This window comes from Moschus berezovskii, chromosome 9, assembly GCF_049115385.1.
Source record: "Moschus berezovskii isolate FMDL1 chromosome 9, NW_MosBer_1.0, whole genome shotgun sequence".
Classification (NCBI taxonomy): domain Eukaryota; kingdom Metazoa; phylum Chordata; class Mammalia; order Artiodactyla; family Moschidae; genus Moschus; species Moschus berezovskii.
The window spans coordinates 51,175,999-51,198,150 of NC_142468.1; the positions used below are offsets into that span (position 1 = coordinate 51,175,999).

At 43.6% G+C, this 22,152-nt stretch overlaps 1 protein-coding gene across 3 annotated transcripts in view; it reads left to right on the forward strand.

Moving 5' to 3' along the window:
* The window catches only part of CGNL1 (cingulin like 1), a 176,272-nt gene that overhangs the window by 1,092 nt on the left and 153,028 nt on the right, over positions 1–22,152 (forward strand). The window contains exon 1 of one of the 3 annotated variants that reach the window (XM_055435540.2): positions 17,680–17,777. The exons of the other annotated variants lie outside the window; for them this stretch is intronic. The gene's annotated coding sequence lies outside the window, so the exon portion shown is untranslated. Of the gene's footprint in view, positions 1–17,679; positions 17,778–22,152 lie in introns of those variants that run through there. 3 annotated transcript variants of the gene reach the window in all.

The following is a 22,152-nucleotide window of genomic DNA, read 5'->3' on the forward strand; positions in this document are numbered from 1 at the left end:
AGTTCCCTTTGCTTCTGCCCCTCTGTTAACAGAAAATACTGCTAGTGCACTTTCTGCCAAGGAGATGGGAGTGTAGCGATTAAAGTCATGAAGTCCTTGCAAGAGTCAGTAGGGTTGTCTTATTCAGGGAAACTAAGTGATAGTTTGACTTGTCCTGTTTGGAAAGGATTTCAGATTAAAAGGAGGAAACATAATTTAAGAATCTGTCAGCTTTTGGAGATCCTCTGGCACAGATAATGATTCTACATAAATGTGGGGAAATCTTTTAAGAACGCAAGATCTGTATTTTGTATTTGATATGGTGTTAATATGTGTGTTAGGCTTCATTGTGTAGATTGGGTTTATTCCCAGTATGTGATTAAGCCCAGCAGATGTAAGTAATAACACAGTGTATATTTCTTGTTGATAGAATAATATCTGAGTTAGAAAATTGGTGCCTACAGTAGCATGATACATCTGAGGTGAGACCTTCACCACTTGTCGAATGATTGTAAAAATGATAGGGAAATAGGACTAAGGAAATACTGAATATATGTATACATTGACTGAATTTGATCATATGTTTTCTTAAAATGTGTTTGTTGTTGTGACAGTCTCCTGGGATCTTGGTTAATTTACTGTGGTACCTAAGTATGATGTTTGTATGAGATTCCCACCTGTCTGTGACCTGGCCACAAACCAGTGGATTTTATTTTTTTCTTAGGCACTGTCCCTCTATATTACATTTGTGTTTGTAGTGGTGTGACATCCTTTTAAGATAATGCCCTCCAGAGCTGGGGGAAAGTTTGTGTTCTAGTTTCCTAATGTGAGTCAAAAGAGCATTCATTTTGAAACATACAAACCGTAGCATTGTTTTTTCTCTTTTCCCCACCTTCTTCCACTACCATGCTCTGCTCCTGTCACTGTTCAGTTGCTGCAAGTGGGGATGCTGTGGCAGCCGGCTTAATTGTCTTGTCTTGAGAATAGAGGTTATGTGGAGTGCATAGTCTCACAGGGTGGCCCCTGACCCGAAACCTCAACCTTTGGGGGAAGAAGACCATATGGAAAGTGTTTTCCTGCTGTTGAGTTTTTTGTTTTTTGGACCAGGCCAACAAAATGAAGCCATGTTATTGACTGGTTTAACTTACTAATCTTGTCTCCATTTGTGGGGCGGGGGGTGAGTGGGGTGGGTATGTTCATTTGAGGATACTGTTGCACTCTTAGTGTCTGAAAAATTGCATCTGAACAGCAATAAACTGTGACTATAATGGTACATTCTGGAAAAAAAGAAAAAGTATATGTAAATATGGACCTAAACAGATTTATGTAAACATTTCTCCCTTTGGAGTAGCAGCTATAATATTCTAGAGATTAGAAGAAAGTAAGTGAAGAAAGAGTTTGGGAGGGTCTTCTTTATTTAGAGAAAGCATATGTGTCATTTCGGAAGAGTGATCTTTGATTTGTGTTCGGAATAGATTGCCCTATTAACTTCTTTTTTCTTTTCCCTTCAAATAGGGGCAGTTAATTTGCTTGTGCCATGGGGTAGGAGGTCGTTAAAGAATTTAATGGCCTCCTTAACTTCCTCAACTCCCCCCCCCCCGCCCCCGCCCAACCCCAACCCATTTATCTAAGAGATGCCATTGATGCTTTTAAAAAAAATGCAACTGATTTTGTGCTTTTTCTTTCTTTTCTTCCTCTGATCCTGGCACTAAAGGGCGGTGAAATGGCTGAGAGGTTGGCATCAGAGAAGAAAAACAAAGTTCAAGGGAAATTTAAAATTGGGTAATTTCCCCTGAATGTCCAAGTTCTGTTCTGTTCTGTTCTGTTCCGTCGCTCAGTCGTGTCCGACTCTATGCGACCCCGTGGACTGTAGCCTACCAGGCTTCTCCGTCCATGGGATTCTCCAGGCAAGAATACTGGAGTGGGTTACCGTTTCCTTCTCCAGGGGATCTTCCCGACCCAGGGATCGAACCCGGGTCTCCCACATTGGAGGCAGAAGCTTTAACCTCTGAGCCACCAGGGAAGCCATGTACTTAACTTTATTCTGTCACATGACATTGCTGTTATCAAGAATCAAACTATGCTGTGAAAATCCTGAAAGTGGAAAAAAAATAAAAAGGGGATTTGATGGGACCAGCACCAGTATTTCTGGTTTTCACATGGGGGAGTTTATTGGAGTTTTTAGTCAATCATCCCCGTCCAACTCCCCTTTCCCTTTTTCCTTAGCCACTGTCTTCTGTTCCTAAACCAATATCCCTGGGGGAGAGAGAGCGTCATCTTAAATTTCATATCAAATTTTTGTTTTTGTTTCATTGCTTTATTCACTCTTTTAACAAATGTAGTTCATATAAGGTCCCCACTCTTGGCATAGCTCTGTAGTGCTCGCTGGGTGCTAGGTAAACAGGGTACAGTCCATGACTTATGGAGCTTGAAATTTGGGGGAGATGTAAACCAGGGTTGATAGTGAGCTGGGAACTCTTACCCTCACGATAAGTGTGAAGAACTTTGGGGGCAGCTGGGTACCCTGGTGGCTGACACCACCAGGATAGATAGATACTTCTCAATTCACTAGCACAGCAGGCATAAGAAAAGTTTTTCTTAGGTTTAAGCTATGTTAAGTCCCTACGTCAAGTTTAACCAATTTCAGATACTTTCTGATGGACTAGAGGGAAGGGATTGTACACAGGTCATGCCAAGGGGAAGTGAAGAAAGAGGAGGCATGATTCTGGTGGATGAGATTTCCTTAAGGAGTACTTAGTTAAGCAGTGTGGGGACATGATCTGGGGTGGTGAAGCTGGTGGAGAATGTGACTGGATCCATTTTTGGCGTGTTGGTAACTGGCAGCCTAAGCTTGGTGAGCAGAGGCCACTTCTGTGCACAGAGCTGGAAGGAGTGTACAGCAGCCATTGTAAGACGTTACAGAAAAACTCGAAGGAACTTTTTGGCCAGCCTAGTACTTTGCGAGCAGGTGGTTTGCTTCTTGTCTATGGCTCTGGCCATCGTGTGGATGTTGGTTCTTTATCATGCTCTTGTTCCTCTAGCTTCTATTTCTTGGGACGGACAGGAAATGACTTCACAGTGTTCCCTTTGGGAAAGTGATTTCCAAACTGCTGACCCACGGGGCTAATAACCCCAGGGTTGAAGAGGAGTCACATTTGTTGACTGACTGCCTTTCACATGTCAGGTAGCCAGCTGGGCCCTTGGGCTCTGTCTCTAAAACCCGTATGTTCCCGAGAGGGAGGTGGCAGCACCCTCATTTTACAGATGAGGAAACTGAGGCCCAAAAAGATCCCGGGGAGCTAAGATGCTCGGAAGACATGGTAGAGCTGAGGCTCGAGAGCACCCTGTTTGCCTGAATTCAAAGCTGAGCCTTTTCACTGCTCCTTGAGCCTCTAAAGCAGAACTGACTGAGAAATTATGTTTCCTGTGCTTTGTTTTTCTAACACCACAGTCCCCTTCGATCTGGATTGATTTACTGTTTTCCTCTACGAGACGATGTGTAATATTAGACTGAAAATCACTGAAGTCTTGTCATCTCAAGGGAAATTTTATGAAATTCTATTTTTTCTGGCTTTTTAAATGGAGAGGATAGATTAGGCTGTTTAGAAATGCTCTGAATGGATCCCAAATCCTGGGTTAGAGGGACGTCATCTCCACATTTCTTCAAGTTCTGCAAACCTTTGAATTTCTGGAGATAATTGGTTGTTAGGTAAGAGATTAAAAACAAAATTCAGTGTTGAACATTCTGGAGCAAAATGAAGCTGTGGACATTCAATTCCTGTTTATGTGGTACTCGCAACAAAAACAAAACCTTGCTGCATTGTAATTACCTCAAGCTTTTAAAATTATAGGTGAGAAGGTTTTAGAGGTGCGTGGAGCTGTAATCAGGAAAGGTGAGTTGCAAACAGGGTTACTGTGTGAGTGTCCATTACTGCAGTGGGCTCTAGCTTTTTATTTCACCCTAAGAAGGATTGGTTAGGTGGAGAGGGTCGTCTTGGATTTAGTGTTTGGGATTAGAGCACAGAGCATTGGTTGTGAAGGTGGAATATTCCAGCCAGCCTGCCCGTAGTCTCTTGTTTATAGGGCAGATTCTATCCCTTGGTGCCAAACACAGGACTTTTTGCTTGCCTTTGGTAGAGTATATAATGGCTTAGGCTGTTAACTTTGTAGTTTTCTTAAGTCTATAAAGCTCCTTTATTATTTATATTTTTTCATTATTGCTTATCTCTTTTTCCAGAGGACTGAGGCAAAATTATTCAGATTTTCTAGTTTTGGCTTCAGTGATTCTTTTGAGTTTTACCTCTGACCACCGCCCCCCCCCCCCGACTTTCTTGCCCCGAATTTTGCTGCCTGTGAAACAGGCACTCTGTTTTCCCTTGCAGATTGGAGTCCATTCAGGGAAGAGGACCCTGAGACTAATACTCCTTCCACAGATCCAGCAATGTTTGTATTGTTGGTCCCGTTTTTTTCCAGGTGAGGGACCTGGTGAGTTCTGGGGTTTGCAGATTCCAGTTCAGAGTTTGAGCTGCTATAACGGCTGTCCTGTTTTGATTTTATTTCAGACGGAAAAGAAATGGTCCAGTTTTCAAAGTTATGAAGAGGTTCTAGGATATCCTATGAACTAATCTATATTCTTGAGCTTTGTTTTAGCTGTATTACAGATAGCTTTTTGTAAACAACAAAAAAAATTGCTTTGCCACTATTTTTGCCTATGAGATTTTTATCGTCCTTATTAAAACAGTGACTTACTCAGAATTCCACAGCAGCAACTGAAAAGTTGATTAGCCTCTCTCCTTGCCCTCGTCAAATATCAAAAACCTGGAAAGTTTACTGAGAGTGGTGATTACAGTAAAAGCTTTTGGAGTTGGAGAGGAACTGATAGAGAAAGAATGGAAGGAAGGAGATAAGAGAGAGTAGTTTGCAAAGGTTGGAGAAGGAAATGGCAGCCCTCTCCAGTTTTCTTGCCTGGAGAATCCCAGGGACGGGGCAGCCTGGTGGGCTGCCGTCTGTGGGGTCGCACAGAGTCGAACACGACTGAAGCGACTTAGAAGCAGCAGCAGTTTGCAAAAGGCTAGCTGGAGTTTACCAAATTTAAGATTTTTTCTGACTTCAGGGTTGGGACTTGAGCACCTTTGTCCTATAGTCAGACCAGCTCAGCCCTAGCTCGTCTCCATTGCCCTGAGCCACCTGTAAGCTGTTTTTTTTTGGTGGTGGTGGTGGTGGTGGTAGAAGGAAGTGTAAGGTTAGAGGGAGAGGGGAAATAGGGAAGAAGGGAAGATTGGAGCCTAGTTTGTCAGGTCTGGTCTGCTCAGGGTACCACCACCTCTCGCTAAGAATCTGGATAACTGCAATGAGCCCATTGTCCTGGATGTCAGGCAGCTGCTGCTGCTGAGTTGCTTCAGTCGTGTCCGACTCTGTGCGACCCCGTAGACAACAGCCCACCAGGCTCCCCCGTCCTTGGGATTCTCCAGGCAAGAATACTGGAGTGGGTTGCCATTTCCTCCTCCTTCCTCCTGGGGATCTTCCCGACTTAGGGATCAAATCTGAGTTTCTTCCTTCTGCATTGCAGGTGGGTTCTTTACCACTGTGCCACTTGGGAAGCCCGGACTTCTCAGGAGGACTGCCCAAATCAGTGATTTGCATAATAATAGTAAATGCTTCTAGAGCCTCTCCCTCCAGCCCTGTCTGAGAGTGTTCAGCCTAACTCTGTGGGATGGATGCTATCATAAACCCACTTTACAGGTGAGGGAAGAGAGGCCATGAGAAACTGGGTCACTTGTCAGATTTGTGCATCTGCCAAGTGGTTGGATCAGGGGTTCAAACTCTCCTGGCCCTGAGCTTTGCTTCTCCGGTTACTGCACAGCCTCTTCATTCATCCCCTCAAGTCACCGCTCATTCATTTCTTCACAGACTGTTGACTGCCTGCAGATACCTTTATCTCAGCAATTGGGACACGGTCAGTGCCCTTTGCCAACATGTTGGAGGAAGCACCCTCCTGCCCCCCAAAAAAGCCCTGTAAACAAATATGCAAAGAGGAGGGATCTCTTGACTGACCTTGCATCCCTGTGTGTAGCAGGAAATAGATGCTCGATAAAGTATTGTAGGAGGAGGGATGGATGTCACTCAGCCCATTGAAACGTGACGTCTTATATTTCATGTCTCTCTACCAGTATCAGTGGTTTCTAAACAGAAAAATAGATGAGGGCTAAGAAGAGTGAGATGGAGAAGGAAATGGTAACCCACTCCAGTATTCTTGCCTGGAGAATCCCATGGACGGAGAAGCCTGGTAGGCTACAGTCCACGGGGTCGCAAAGAGTCGGACACGACTGAGTGACTGAACGGAATGGAACGGAAGAAGAGTGAGAATGTGGCCGGTGGGGGGGCTGTTTCACCAAAATAATCGGGGAATTCTTGATAAAAGCATATTTTAAAAGTGTTTCAGGCTCTCATGATCAGAGATAATGCTGTTTGTGTTCATGCTTAAAGCATTTATTATTCAAAGGGCATGCCTACCCCCATGCGGATTACTTTGTGAGTCAAGGAGGCCCTTCAACCTTCCAGGCATTGCTGAGACTGTTCTTGCAAGCAGAGTGTATTTTCTTTGGAGCTGGGAGCATTCAAGCCCATGTCCATTTTCCTAGGGCAAAGCATAGTTTTAATATTTTCAATACACAAGCTGGTAGAAGATAGATCCACCTCTGGTTTTCGCGTTCTGTCTGCCTACTGTAGGGTGAGAGTGTAAAGGGTGTCTCACCTGCTTGACTTGGAAGTCACATTGTCCCTCGCAAGGAGGGTGGTGTTCTGGGCAGGTTCCTCATTCATTTTACGGCTGTTACCTCATCTGTAAGATGGGCATATAACTCTTACCTTGTAGGTCTGTGAGGGCCACATCTCTCTGACATAGTACAGTGGCTCTCAAATGCATTTGGCAGTATCTAGAGACATCCTGGTTGTCACGACCTGGGGGTAGTGGTGGCTACTGGCATCTAGGAGGTAGAGGCCAGGGTTGCTGCTAAATTCCTTACAATGTGCAGGACAGCCCCCCAGTAAATACTTCTGTGTTAGTTGTTAGTCGTACCTGACTCTTTGCAACCCCATGGACTGTATCCCATCAGCTCCTCTGTCCATGGAATTCTCCAAGCAGTTGCTATTTCCTTCTCCAGTGGATCTTCCCAACCCAGGTCTCAAACCCCAGTCTCCTGCATTGCAGGTGGATTCTTTACCATCTGAGCCACTAGGGAAGCCCCATAAAGACTTATCCAGTCCTAAAAGTCAGCAGTGGGGGTCTGAGAGCCCTGGGAGGGTGGCATCTCTAAACCCCGGTGGTAGCTTTTAACATCTCTTACCAAAGAGAGCTGTTGACCAGAGGCAGAGAGTCCTGCTTTCTTAAGTGGGGTGGAGGGAATGGAATTCAACTTTTTGTGGGTGCTTCTGGGTTACCCCACAGGTGCCCCCGAAATGTAGGAAGAGCTGCTTTTCTCTCCATTAAACTGCTCCTTAACTTCATTTGTAATTGTATGCATCTATTTATGTATAAATATACATACAGATTTACATATACATAACTTATATGTTTAAAAAAAAATATTCCTAAAAGTCTCAGAGTAGTTAAACCTGGCTCCTCAGGAAGACAACAGCGTGGGGCACGGAGTAGAAGCCAGGCGCCTGCACCCACCGTGTGGCCCGAGGTCAACTACAGACCCTCGGCAGGTTGCTTTTTTCCCCAGGAAAGGACAGGTAATTGCATCGCCCTCCTGTTTTACCACATTGTTCCAAGGACTAAGAGAATAAATCAGAATACATGAAGATAACTCTGTCCAAGTGAAGTAGTTCTACAGACATGTGATTTTGAATGTGGTTTTTCCAGAGAACTTGGTGCATAAGTGGCCACTTAGGAAATGCCACTGAAAAGGGATTACGGCTCAACAACCAAGGGATGTCAGTATTGTGGGCAAAGTGGGAAACCAGGCCCAGAAAGCATTCCGGTGGCAGAGCGTACGATTCTGACTCTGAGTTTGGGTGTAAGCTCCCTGCTGTGCTTCCTCTGGGTTCATCCTTTGGCTTTTCCCCTGTTTGCCTGCTGACCCTGGGGCAAGCTCCTGGACCTCCTTGTGCTTTGGTTTCCTCACCTGTAGCATCAGGCTAATGATAACACCACCTACCTAAAGACAGGTGTGGGGGACGTGCTGTAATCTTCAGAAGTGCTTAGCGTACTTGGGAATTTCAGCTCAAGAAATGAGTTATTAGTAAAGTAATATTATTTATTACTTTGCTTATGTATTTGCACTCAGGTGAGGAGGTGATTGCTCCTGGGTTAGGATCTGAAAGAGGGTTTTTCTGAGATTCCTGTTGTTTTCTGTTTTGTTATGGTAAAACTCATACAGTATATAACTGACCATTTTAGCCAGTTTAAAGTGTTCAGGTCAGCGACATTCAGTGCATTCACAGCATTGTGCAACCACCACCACTAACTCCAGGGCTTTTTCATCACCCGAGAGGGAAACCCTGTACCCAGTAAGCTGTCATTTCACGTTCCTATCTCCCCGCAGGCCCAGGCACCACCAGTCTACTTTTTGTCTCCGTGAAACTGCCTACCTGGCTACCTTAAATAGGATCATACAACATGTGGCCTTTTTGCCCTGGCTTCTTTCGCTCAGCATCATGTTTTCCGGGTCCATCTATGCACTGTAGTGAGCCTCAACTCTTCTTTCCTTTTATTTGGTGTCTTTGTAGAGTGACCCAAGCCTCAGTTTCATCCGACCTGTTCTACCACATCATGTCCTTATTTCAAGCTTTAGAATATCTTTCTTCGTTAATTTGGGTCCTTTTAGGCCAGCCTTAATTTTCCTACTTTTTCTGTCCAGTGATTCTAATGACCCTTGAAATGAATTTTGGAATTAACACTGTCATGCTGAGTTCTCCATGCTGCTAGGGACTAGGTCTTATTATTTTTTATTTCTGCTGAAGAATTAGCAGCCAGGGCACACACCAGCCCCAGGTGGTGCTTCATTTCCCCAGGACAGCATGGCAGATTTAAAGAAACAAGTGTCTGGAAAACCCCCACCAGGTCTTTTTCTTCCTCCCAGTAAAAAGCTTGCCACATGAGAAGTGGCCCTCAATTAAGTCATTTAATAAAAACCTCCCTCTGTTTTAAAGCTTTCTGGGGAAGTGTTTACATTTAATGCCACTGCAGGCTTCTAAATGAGGAGCTGTGGAGTGAGGGATCTTTAACCTGTGACTTTAATAATATCCTTCGCTTTAGATTTCCAGGTGGCGGCCCTGGGCCAGATTTGTAGCGTGTCATTGACCCAGACAATCTGGATTCTCTCCTCCCCCACCGGTTCAGCCACCCAAGATGGAAGATTTTAGTGAAGCCCGAAGCCCCATAGAGATGTAAAACTAGCTCCTGGAGAGAGACTAGAGTGAAAGGAGATGGTGTGTCAACGCCTGTCCCCCACCAACCCCTCACCTTTCCTGCACTTCTGAGCTTAGTAACAGGGTGGGGGCTTCAGTAAGAAGAGATTGAAGCATTTAGGAGAGCAGCTCAGGGCCCTGAGAGGCCGGGCCCTTCAGGCAAGGCCTCCAGCCAGGCTTCAGGGCATTCCTGGTTATGGCCGTGGCCCTTCACTACAGAGGAGGCTCTTCTTTTTGCTTTGTTTTTGGAGTGGTGAGCAGGCCCTGCCTAGAGGAAGCTGGATGTTGGCAGCTTTAGGGGGGGCTTACGAGCTCCTTTTGTGGGAAACACTAGAATTTATCCCAGAGGAGTGTCCAGGGAAAAGCTGTGTCTTGAAATAAAGGACATCTCTAGGATGGCCTTCCCTCTCTGCTTCTTTCCTGGGGATCGTCATCGAGCTGGCTGAGGACAGGCTGGTAGGGAAGCCCAGGGTCGCTGGCACATGTTGGGATTTGCAGAGGCTGCAGGGCCTGGAATCTGTCCCTGGACTGCTCAGGTCCACTCCTGCCTCTGGGGTTCTGTGTTGTATGAGTGAATCTGCATAGAGTGCTTGGAACAGGTCTGCATAGAGAGGGATATGCATGTATGGTCTTATTACTCTGACGCTTCCCTTTTGTGACTCCCACTTAGAATCAGGGAATGCTTCTTCTTTTCAGAGCTAATTCACCTCCATGCCCAGCAGGCTTGTGCAATCCATGGGAGAGGGTGAGATCACAGGACCCTTCAAAAAATCATGATGTGCGGATGGGGAAATCATGCCTGATGAACCTGTTACATTCTTTGAGGGAGAAAATAAATGTGGGGAGAAGGGCAAACCAGTGGATGCAATTCATTTAGATTTCCGAAAGACCTTTGAAGACTTCATGCCAAAGGTTATTAAATGTTGAGTCCCCCACACCTCTGTGTGTGGCAGTGAATGTGAGGAGTGCGGTTGACACCCATCTTCTCTGTCCTCGATAAAAGAAGAGGAAAGATGGTGAAGTCACCACATTTGCAGGTGGGGTGGAATTCTTCTGTTTATTATTTTTTAAAGTCTTTATTGAATTTGTTGCAGTATTGCTTCTATTGTTTTTTATGTTTTTGGCTGCGAGGCATGTGGGATCTTATCTCCCTGACCAGAGATCAGTCTTGCACACCTGGAATGGAAGGTGAAGTCTTAACCACTGGATTGAAGGAAAGTCCCTAGAATTCTTTTAAAAGTAAAATTGAAAGAAGGCATTGGAGTTAAACTATAGGAATTTTTTTTTATTTTTATTAAAAAAATTTTTTTAGATACTACATGGAGCTGTCAACCATAATTTTAAATAATTCTTTTGTGGTCAGTGGTACACCTTGGCAGCCAGGGGTTGGGGCTAGGAATTGTGTGCGTTGCTTCCTAGCACAGGTACCAATCATCTGTCTGGAGTATCATAGGTGCTCAGTAAACATATGTGGAGTGAATAAATGAAGATTAATAGAACAAAGGAGTTCATTAAAAATAATTCAAGTTCTTTACAAAAGAGTTTCTAGTTTCTGTCTTTAAGAATATATTTATAGAAGGAAGTAGATTTCACCATTAATATAAGTATGAGGATCAGATCCTTAAATACATAGATACTGAATTTCATCCCTCCTGTGATGTAACCCAGGGCAGTGAAGGAATGAATGAAATGAACAGAAGCTTTGTCAGCATGGACTGCTCTCCTCCAGTAGAATTTAGGAAGCTTGGGGATTTGCTACACTAAAAAGATACTTGTAGGAATGATTACTTTCGTTATTTTTCATTATGCTCAGCTTCTTGTGAGGCTACTGTGGTGCCTTACGTGTAGGAGTTCTCTGTACATGTATGAATGATGAATGAATTAAAATCTCCTTAAAATAAGAACAAATATTTTATTATTGCTTGATTACTTGGTGCCAGGCAAACTTACCATTATATTTGCTCTTAAGATGTTTGTATTAGGTTACTATATGATGTTGCTGCATAACAATCCCTGATCTCAGTGCCTTACAACCACAGGGATTTATTTTTCTACTTAGTTGATCATTTGGCTTTGAGTCTATTCCACATGTGCTTATTCTGGGGCCTAGGGTATGCTGGAGAAGGAAATGGCAACCCACTCCAGTGTTCTTGCCTGGAGAATCCCAGGGACGGGGGAGCCTGGTGGGCTTCCGTCTATGGGGTCGCACAGAGTCAGACACGACTGAAGTGACTTAGCAGCAGCCTTAGCAGCAGGGTATGCTCACCTTATGGCAAATGGCAGTAGCCTAAGAGGGCAGGTGGAAATGCATGATGCCTCTTGAGGCTTTGGCTCATAACCATTAGTCAACACAAATCACATGGCCAAGCCCAACATCAGTGCAGTGGAGAAGTATACTCAGGCCATTCTCATGGGAAGTACTGCAAAGTCACATGGCACAGAAGAGGGACATATGACCCCATTAGGTAGGGGAGTGGAGTGCAGAAAACAGTGATTGAATCCATCGCAATGATCAAGAGTGAATGAGAGGGATGAGAAAAGCATGGGCCAAACTAACCTTTCGGAAGTTTGCTCAGAATCATACACGCTTTGCCCAGGTGCCAGTCTGAGCCTTAGTAATCCCTGTGAGTGACCCTGGCAGGCACGGACTCTCGGCTGAATGTCGCCTCACTTTCACTGACCGTGATGCTGCTCCTGGGAGCTCAGCTTATCTGCGGGTGGAGTGGAAGTGGTTGGGTTTTCTTCTGGTTATTAGTCCTGGCCTGACAGGCTGCCCACAGATGGCAAGAGCGACAGGGAGAGCCGAGAGGGCTGGAGACAGGCAATCCGTCTGCCCTTGGCCTGGCCCCCTCTCAGCATAGATCTGCGGGGATCAGCCTCACTCCTGACTCTAATAGTCTGTGACAGTCTGTCACCGTCACACGCCCTGTCCCCATCTTATCCCAATAAGGACCCTGGGCCCTAGTTTAAGGTACCCTCCTTTTACATTCAAAGAATGTGGAATGGGAGGTTGGGTGACATCTCTTCAGGCAGCCAGCTCATAAGTAGCAGATCTGAACTAGGTCATCCAGGTTCCAGGCTTGGGCTGTCCTTCCACACCCTGGTGACTGTCCCAGCCTAGCAGAGTCAGGTGTGACTCTAAGGCACTGGAGAACGTACGGCCCAGGGTGACAGTGTCTGCTCTTCTGAAGGAGCAGGTGAGCCTGTGTCTCAGTGCTGTGTCACAGATGAAGCAGAATGAAATACTGGCTGTCTTCGGGTCACCTTTTTGCAGTGTGCCCTTATTTGGGGAAAGAGCTACTAGACTCTCCGAGGAAGAAAGCACTCTGGCCATTAAGAGAAAATACCCTGAGAACACATGGGGACTAAACCCCGGTGAAGCCAAGGCTGTGAGGGGACAGGTGCTTTCATATGTGCCCTGGGTGGGATTGTAAGTCCAGTGGGCTTCTTTTTAGAGAACAGCTGGGCAGTGGGAATACTTTCACTTGCAAGTAAACAAAACTCAGTTAAAAGTGGTTTAAATCGTAAGGATCTTTATTATCGCATGTAAACAAGTCCAAAGTTAGCACAGTTTTGGGGGTTCGTTAATGAAAGGCTCAGCTAAGTTTCCTCTTTGCCAGCCTCAGTGTTTGACATTTGACCTCCAGCTTGGCTCCTTGTGTTCCCAGCCACCATATCCTCGTACACAGGTGATGTGTGGTGTCCAGATGCAGGAAGAGAGGAAACCAGAGAAAACCTTTGCTGGGAGCCCCACCCGCAGAACCTCTCCTGGGCCCCATTGGCAAAACTGGGCCAGATGCCCACATCTCATCTGATGACTGGCATGGAGAGAGGAGGCTCCCATCACTTGCTTAGACCAGTCTTAGGGCCCAGCTTTCTCAAAGCAGGTAGGCACTGGTTTGCTGGCCAGAAGGAAAGGCAGTTGCTGTGAGCAGGTGGCCCCTGGTGTTGGCCACAGCGTCTATCTTCTCTCTCTTCCCCTTCCTTCCTCCTTCCAGCCCTCTCTCCTTCCTTGCTTCCCTCTCTCTTTCCCTCCCTCCTTCCCTTTCTTTATCTCTCTTTTTTTCTAACATTAGCTTTCAAAACTAAAAAGTCTATACACATTCCTGCTACAGTTAGTAGTTTATCTTACGAATATACCTGTGAAAGTGTGCTGGCAAACATGCAAAGATAGTCACTGCAGCATTGTAATAGAGTAACAGTAGAAATAACCTAAATGCCTTTCAAAGGGACTGGTTAAATGCCAGATAAGCACATTATGGAATTGGGCAAATCTGTGAGTACTGATACAGAAAAATTCATGAAACAGACTTTTTTTTTCTTAAAAAACGTGCACATTAGTTTAAGATCCCATTAAAAAAAAAAGTCTCAATTCTTGGTTTGCAAATGTAAATCTCTGGAAAAAATCCTAAGAAATGTGCGTATTTCTGGGCTGTGGGGTTGGTGGCATGGTTGGAAAGGAAATTTTCATTTCATGCCCCCCTTGACTGTTTGTATTTTATAAAAAAGCAGTATGAGTTAACCTTCATAATAATAAAACAATAGTTGTTCTCTAAGTATTCACAGAGGCTTAAGGAGAGTAAAACAAGGGCCCTAAATATGGTTGTGAGGGGATGGAAGTGCCATTTGTCTCTGTTCGGTGCGAAGGGAGGTTGTAGAAAGTAAAGAGTTCGGGAATGAAATAAGGTCATTTTTTAATCTCCCTTGGCACCTGGCATAGTGTCTTACACATAGTAGAGTCAAATACGTATTTGAAGGACGACTGTTTCGATCAAGACCCAAAGCAACTTTATGAAATGCCAAAACCTAACCAGGCAACTCACATCAGCAAGAAAGTAGACCCTGCTGGGATTTTTATTTTGCAAATAAAATATGGCTGCCATTACCTGCTTTTCCCTTGAGCTCCCAGAATGTAATTCATTGCTAGGAATCAACCTGAGTATGCAACTTTCTCCTCCTTATCTGTCTCATACTGAAGGCTGATGTGCCAAGTTCTGGATAATAAAGCTGAACAAGGTTTTTCAACTAAAGGTAGAGCATAGATAGGTGTCACAGTCACCCCTGTTGGCTGTGTCTGTGGCTTCAGTGGAGAGCTGTCTGGGTGTCCTAAAGTCTGTGACATACAGAACGAACAGTTATTTTTTAAGCAAAATGAAATTTTTTGATACCCTTGACTAGTGAATTGGAAAAGTGCTCTCAGTGGGAAGGAGGCTCAAGAAAGAAGGGATATATGTATACTTAAGGCTGATTCATGTTGTTGTACAGCAGAAACTAATGCAACACTGTAAAGCAATTATCCTCCAATTAAAAATAAATTAAAAAGATAGAAAAAGAAAATTGTTGCCTTACGTACGTCACTCTGATAATAGAGAAAAACCACAGGTAGTGAGATAGGGGTTTCGGATCTGACTGGCTAGTGTTGGTAGAAAGGTGTAAATGTGCCTACTGGTGAAGTGCGTTATATGTAGTAATCTTTTCAAGCACAGTTCTCTTCCACTTAGAAAAGCAGAATACTGTGGCTATTGAAAGGCTTTTTGTTGGGAGAGGTAGGGGGAGGGGAAGTCAAGTGCTACCCTTATGTTGTGCTGGATACTCTTCATAATTCCCTTGCTTGAGGGTTCTCTGTCTCTGTGTTTGATTCTTGCAAATCAAAGAATGAATGTTGTAACTGACATTTCCACTGAGCAGCTTTTAACTTTTATACCCTTGGGTTTTAGCATTTAGTCCTGTCATGGCCACCGGATGCCGACTCGGTTCAGACAATGATGATATCATTGAGCTGTGTTAAGATCATTTCCTTTGGAACAAAATGAAAAACTTTCTGTGCTCACAATTGGAGGAAAATGTAAGGTTTTAGTAGGTCTCCTCTGCTACAGGTTGAAAAGAGTCCATGTTTGAATATCATCCACTCAGCTGTTCAAGTGTGCTATGGAAAGATTCCAGTTTTTGAAATGTGAAAGGCAAACACGCCTTTTCAGTGTGTGTGCTTTTAATGGGCCCTTGGAAATGTTCGGAAGAAGAGTAACATTTCACACCTTTGTTGGGATTATCTTGGGATCAGAAGAACTTGGGATCATTGGCACATTCTGTTCTAGAGGGACTGAAATTACTTGTGAGAAGGAGGAGGAGTTTGGAAGGGTTGGGTGTTTGCACGCGCGTGTGTGCACATACAAACCATGAATTTTCATATTTACTTGACATGATCTTAGTACACAGCTTCCTCTGGATATTAGACAGTCTATCCTATATCTGCACAGTCTGTGATTAAGTTTCACAATTTTAGATGAATTTTGTCTCTTCATCTGAAGATTAAGAAGTGATGGTAGGAACACTTTTATAGCACTTGGTATTGCCTGGGGCTTTTATGCACTTAATATCTATTAACTCATTTACTCCTTTTAATAACCTGATTATTATCCCATTTTCCAGTTGAGGAAAATGAGGCACAGAGAGATTAAGTAACTTGCCTGAGGTGGTAGAGCTAGAAAGTGATGGGGGCTCAGTCAAGATACAGGTGCGCTCACTTTCCTTAGTTGAAAGCAAAATAGAAGTTAATGGAAGCTAAAATTCATGATATGTTGCTGCTGCTGCTAAGTCGCTTCAGTCGTGTCCGACTCTGTGCGACCCCATAGACGGCAGCCCACAAGGCTGCCCCATCCCTGGAATTCTCCAGACACGAACACTGGAGTGGGTTGCCATTTTCTTCTCCAATGCATGAAAGTGAAAAGTGAAAGTGAAGTCACTCAGTCGTGTCCTACTCTTAGTGACCCCATGGTGGCTACCAGGCTCCTCTGTCCATGGGATTTTCCAGGCAAGAGTACTGGAGTGGGATGTCATTTCTTTCTCTGCATGATATGTTGAGTCATTCCTAATCTTGGTTGATCTTCTAAATTGTAGACTATTCTCCGTTTATAGTGTTTCATTTCACTAAAACTGTCTTGTATAATCTGAGTCTCTTGCTTCATGACCAACATTTTAAATTACTTTTATACAGCAGGCCTATACTTTAAAAATTATTTTAGTTGTAAATCTGAAATATATTAAAGGGCAGTAAATTTAGCCAGTCAACATAGAAAATCCTTCAACAGAGAGTGACTTGTCTCTTCTCTTTCCTTAGGAAAGAAAGATGAGCTCTTCCAGTTCCCAGATGACTCCTCAATTTAAAATGAGTTATTCCACTGGAATAACTTTCTCCCCCTGCAGAAAGCAGCTACTACTTTCAGAAACTAAATCCATTTTTCTTTCCAGTAGTCTGTGATTAATCCTCATGTGTGCCTCCTGCCGGTTCGTTTCCTTTGAGACCTCAGCAGCAACATAACTAGTGATTCCTCCTCCTCCTCAGGACCAGTGCTTGTGGTTGATGTCCTGCACAAACCATTTCTGAAAGCCTAGCTCACAGCCTGCCCTTCTGGCCTTGGGTTGTATATAAGAACAGGACTGGGAGAGGAAGCGCGATGCCCGCCAGTGCATAGTAAGACCTAGGGGATGTTTGTCCAGCTTCTGTTGTTATGTACTGTGCACTTGCCTTGTGCTGGTGACTGTGTTAAACACTAAGTGCATCGCCTTGTTTAATTCTCATCCCGTTTACAGTTTAGAAACTGAAACTTGGAGAAGTTAAGAAATTTGCTCAAGGCCACACAGCTAGTGAGCTTCATTGGTGGTCAGTGGTAAGGAATCTGCCAGCCAATGCAGAAGACCCGAGTTTGATCCCTGGGTTGGAAAGATCCCCCGGAAAAGGAAATGGTAACCCACTCTGGTATTCTTGCTTGGGAAATCCCATGGACAGCCGATGGGGTCGCAGGAGAGTCGGACATGACTGAGCAACTGAACAACACCCAGCTAGTAAGCAGTTAGAGCTATGGTGCAAATCCAATTTCTTCTTCTTTTTTTAAAGTAGGAAGCACAGATATGAAAAATGTTTACTATCTTCCAGAAGTTTTCTCTTGCTTCCTCCCCGTCATTGTTTTTCCACAAAGATCAACGGTATCCAGTTTCTATCACCATAGGTAAATTTGACTGTTCTTGAACTTCATAAAAATGGGATCATATTCATATAGTATGTACTCTTTTAGTGTCTGGCTTTTTTCATTCAACACTGTATCTGGAATTCATCAATGGATGTGCATATAGCAATAATCTGTTCTTTCTCATTGTTAAATACATTGCTAAATTTTCATTGTGTATTTCATTGTCTTACTATTCCTTGATAACTGATATATCTGCTGTTGATGGACTTTTGAGTTGTTTATAGTGCTTGGCTGTTATTGATAGTGTCACTTTCTTTAGGTGTATATCTAAGAGTGGAGTCGCTGGGTCTTCATATATGTGGAGCTGTTGTTGATCCCAAAGTGGTTGTACCAGCTGACACTCCCGCCTGGCAGTGAGTGAGTTTCAGTGGCTCCACTGTCAACACTTGGTGTTGTGTGTCATCTTCATGTTGATCATTCTGGGGAGTATGTAGTGGGACTGTGTTGTGTCAGATAGTTTTGAATCAGCAGATGCTTATTGTAAAACATTTGGAAAATACAGAAATGTATAAGATAAAAATTAAAAGCTGTTTCCAGTTCTCCTGTTAAGATACACGATTACCACTTTGAGGTGTATTTCCTTTTTATTTTCCACTACTTATATGTATGTGTGCTAAACACACAGCTGGAGTTGTTTTGGTGCAAGTAAGGTTCTGTTAAAGGGGGAATTTTGGGTGCCTTGTAATGAAATAGGAGAGCAGTGAATGGAAGGCCCAGGAATAGTCTTAGTGGTATTGTAAGCATGCGTCACACTGCCATTTTTCTATTATATTTGGAGTGAGGAGGAAAGGGGAAAGGAAGCCAGCGTTTATTGTGTACCTGCCATGCCTAGCCCCTGCGTTGCTGGGAAGTGCTGCACGCTTCAAGAGTGGACTTGAGTCTCGTGAGAGCCGTGTAACCCACCTGGCAGCCATATAATGTACGTGCAGGATGTTTGAAATTAAGTCTTATTTCACACCTAGTAACTGAGCCTGTGAAATACTGGACTTGTGGTGTGAATGGAAGTTAATTAAACTGGCAAATTGTTTGCACAGTTTTGAAAGCTCACAAACGTCTATTGTTTCAGCTCACCTGAACACTCACACACAGAAAACAACACTCTGAATGGAGAATACTTGGTGCATACCGTCCTTATTTATAACAGTTGTCCTGTTTCCTTCAAATGCATCAAATCTAGCGGTTTGTTGATGTTCAACATGGAATCTAATCAGAATCCTAAGTATAGTTCTGTATTTGAATAATTTGCATTATTGGCTGAAATGTTGGTTCGTTAGTTTTTTGAAAAGTAGAACCTCTTTCTTTGAACTGTGCTTAAAACTCTTAAAGACCCAGGGTTGATTTTTGTTGCCAATAAAAATCCTTTGGGTGACAAATAGGAAAAAAAAAAAAAAGGAGGTACAGAGTCAATCAGTAGAGATCTCTTGCCTTTCTTGTAAAAGCAGAGTGTATGGAATCGTTCTGTTGTGGATTGCTGGACTAAGGTAAAGTTCTCAAGTTCAATTTGGATGTTTGTGGGAATTACTTTCAATATTAATGGATATTTAATCCAGTGGGTTTAAAAAATAAAAACCAGAATTCATAAGTTTTGTTCATTAAATACAGCCTAAACATATTGAGTTGGCCAAAACGTTTGTTCGGGTCTTCTGTAAGATATGGAAAACAAGGAACGGACTTTTGGGCCAAGCCAATAGATTACTTGTAGAACATTTTGGGTAATTAGATATTTTACACTAGTTCATTTTCCTGAATTTCAAAGTTTATTTTTTCAAGTGGTAAGACTAAATGTTTAGCTTTTTGCTTAAAATTTCAATAGGAACACATTTCCCTGAACTACTAAAACCTAGACATGAAATACAGTTTACCATTTCGTTCTTACTAGTCTTATTTGTCGTGTGGCGATGTGTTCAGAGGCTCTTAGTGCATAAGACTTGTTCCTATGCTTGATGGTTGTGGAAATTGCTGGGCTTCTCGTTCTGGGGACTGGTCTTTGCGACTCTTCTGCCGTCTTCTGTAACTGATGTGCTTGTTGGCTTCTGGAGCAGCTCGCCCTTTTGTGTTATTGGTTCTACTTGACTTTGGGTAGGGATTTTAGCTTTCAGCTGTGTGTGGTTGTGTGTAAAAAGAGGAGGAAGGAGGAAGTTCATGCTGAATTGTGTTCTGTGTTGGGTGCTGGATTGCCTGTTGCCCTAAACGGAAACCATGGGCTTCCCAACACCACTGTTTTGCATGTTCAAAGGACATTTCAGCTTCCATTTATATTTATTTTTTTCTTATTATTGTAATTACTTGTTTGTAATGAAAACTGAAGCACTACAGAAATGAATGACTTACATGGAAGGCACCCTATTTTATCTCCTCTAATTATAATTGCTGTTAAGGATTTGGTAAATTTTTTTTTTTAGATGTTAATATAATTTTATACATGCAAATTATTTTTTAGAAATGAGGCTATTCTCATAATATATCTCTCTATACATTGTTCTGATACCTTTAAAAACAATGTATCTTTATTTATACTTTCCAAGGCTGTGTACATAAATCATGAAAAAAAATAGTTTTCTGATATTCCATGATATGGATAATTTAGCCAAGCTCCTAATTTTTTTTAAGCATAGTTTTTGTTTTTTTAATTGAACTGTGGTTGACTTACAATATTGTATGAGTTTCAGGTGTACAGCAAAGTGATTCTTTCATATGTATGCATTCTGTTTTAGATTCTTTGCCATTGTAGGTGATTGGTAGCCAAACTCCTATGAATGGACATTTACGTTATTAGAAATACTCGGTACATGTGAAGTTATATACTTAGAAGTATGTTTGTGTAGTTGTTCTGTTCAGGGTTAATTACTAGGAGTAGAATTGCTGGATGAGGTGGTGTGGACACTTAAAACTTGGTATTGTCTGCTACAAGTGTACCAGTGTGCACTTTTGTTTCCCCACCCTTATCAAAGGCAGTTTCTGCATGTCTCCTTGTGTTTTCAAAGCACAGCCAAGAGTGTCAGGTTGTTTTTTTTTTTTTTTTTGAGTTTTACCTTCTAGACAAAAGAGATAGCTTTATTTCTTGGATGTAACGGGCAAGAAAGAGGAGAAATGGATGCTTTTCTGTCAGGAAGGGAGGCAGACAAGACCAGGAGAGAGAAGAGGAAGAATGGATGGAAGAAAGAGAGGGCCGCGGAGGAGATGCTGGTCGCTACCCCATCAGATCCCTTCTGGGTCCTCTGGTCTCTGCCTTGCCATGCCTAGCCTGAGTGTCTTCCTTTAACCGTTGTCCCCCTTCCACACTTTGGGTTATCCACTTATCCTGAGACAGATAACCTCTGGAGATCTGGAGCCCTCCCTACTTCCTTGAGGACATTAATCCTGGGCCTTTTATTTTTAGCAACAGAAACTAACCCTGATAGATCTAAGCTGCTGCTGCTAAGTCACTTGAGTAGTGTCCGACTCTGTGTGACCCCATAGACGGCAGCCCACCAGGCTCCCCCGTCCCTGGGATTCTCCAGGCAAGAACACTGGAGTGGGTTGCCATTTCCTTCTCCAGTGCATGAAAGTGACAAGTGAGAGTGAAGTCGCTCAGTCGTGTCCGACTCCTAGCGACCCCATGACCTGCAGCCTACCAGGCTCCTCTGTCCATGGGATTTTCCAGGCAAGAGTACTGGAGTGGGGTGCCATTGCAGAGACCATCTATTCAGCACCATGATGATGCAGTGAGACTCATGTGACTGGGGCGGTGGGGACCAGGCTGTGGAAATGGGCTGGAACCTAGGGAAGCCAGGTAGGTAGGACCACAGCCTGATCCCACCAGCAGCCACACTGCTGTCAGGACAGTGGTCCACCCCCACTATGGTTGGGTAGGGGCTGAGATGAGAGTTTGGCTGTTTGATTCCAACCAATTGATGGTGGAACCTGCCTTATTTGGATTCGCCTCCACTTAGTCGGGAAATCCCCAACACAGGAAACGACTGCATTCACAAAGTGTGGCTCACTGCCAGCCTCTGTTCTTTATCCCTGGCTCGTGCCTTTTACCTCCTTCCCAGGGTCTTTGAGATGTCAGAGAAGGGGGCTGTGGATGTGGATGTGTAGATGCAGATTCATGCACACGTTGTGCGTACATACTTATTTTAACCCCTCCTCGAGTTCCCTAGTGTAGGTGGTATTGAAGCACCAGGAAGCATGTGTCTCTGAATGCTGGGTCTGACTGCAGGGGTGGGGATTCAGCTGACCGTTGTACCATGTTTGCTGGTGGGTAGGTAACTATAATTTGGATGGATGGATCTAACCTGGAATCTAAGACCTCTGGGGGATGGTTGGGTGATCTTAGGGACCCTGGACGAGTCACATGATTGTTGTAAATTGTCTCCTCATGTTTGAAATGAAGATTTGGATGAAATCACTGCTTTTGAACCAGACTACCCATCGGAGGAATTACCTCAATTGCTTGTGTGTGTGTGTACAGAATTTTAGGCCTCAACTCTAAACCATCTATCACAATTTCTAAAAGTGGGGAATCTTAGGGATTTGTTTTTAAAAAGCTCTTTTGTGAGTCTGATGGAGCCACTGTTCTAGAATGCCTAAGAAACTTCCCTTTGAGCTGTAATGTTTCATGAAGTATGTTCAATTCAAAGGTGGATAGTTCTGGGAAATTGGTTTTATTACTTGTTCATAACACCTCCAACTTAGTAAAGTTTTTAGTTTCCATGAAGTATAATATCACTTGAGCCTTCAACCCTCAATA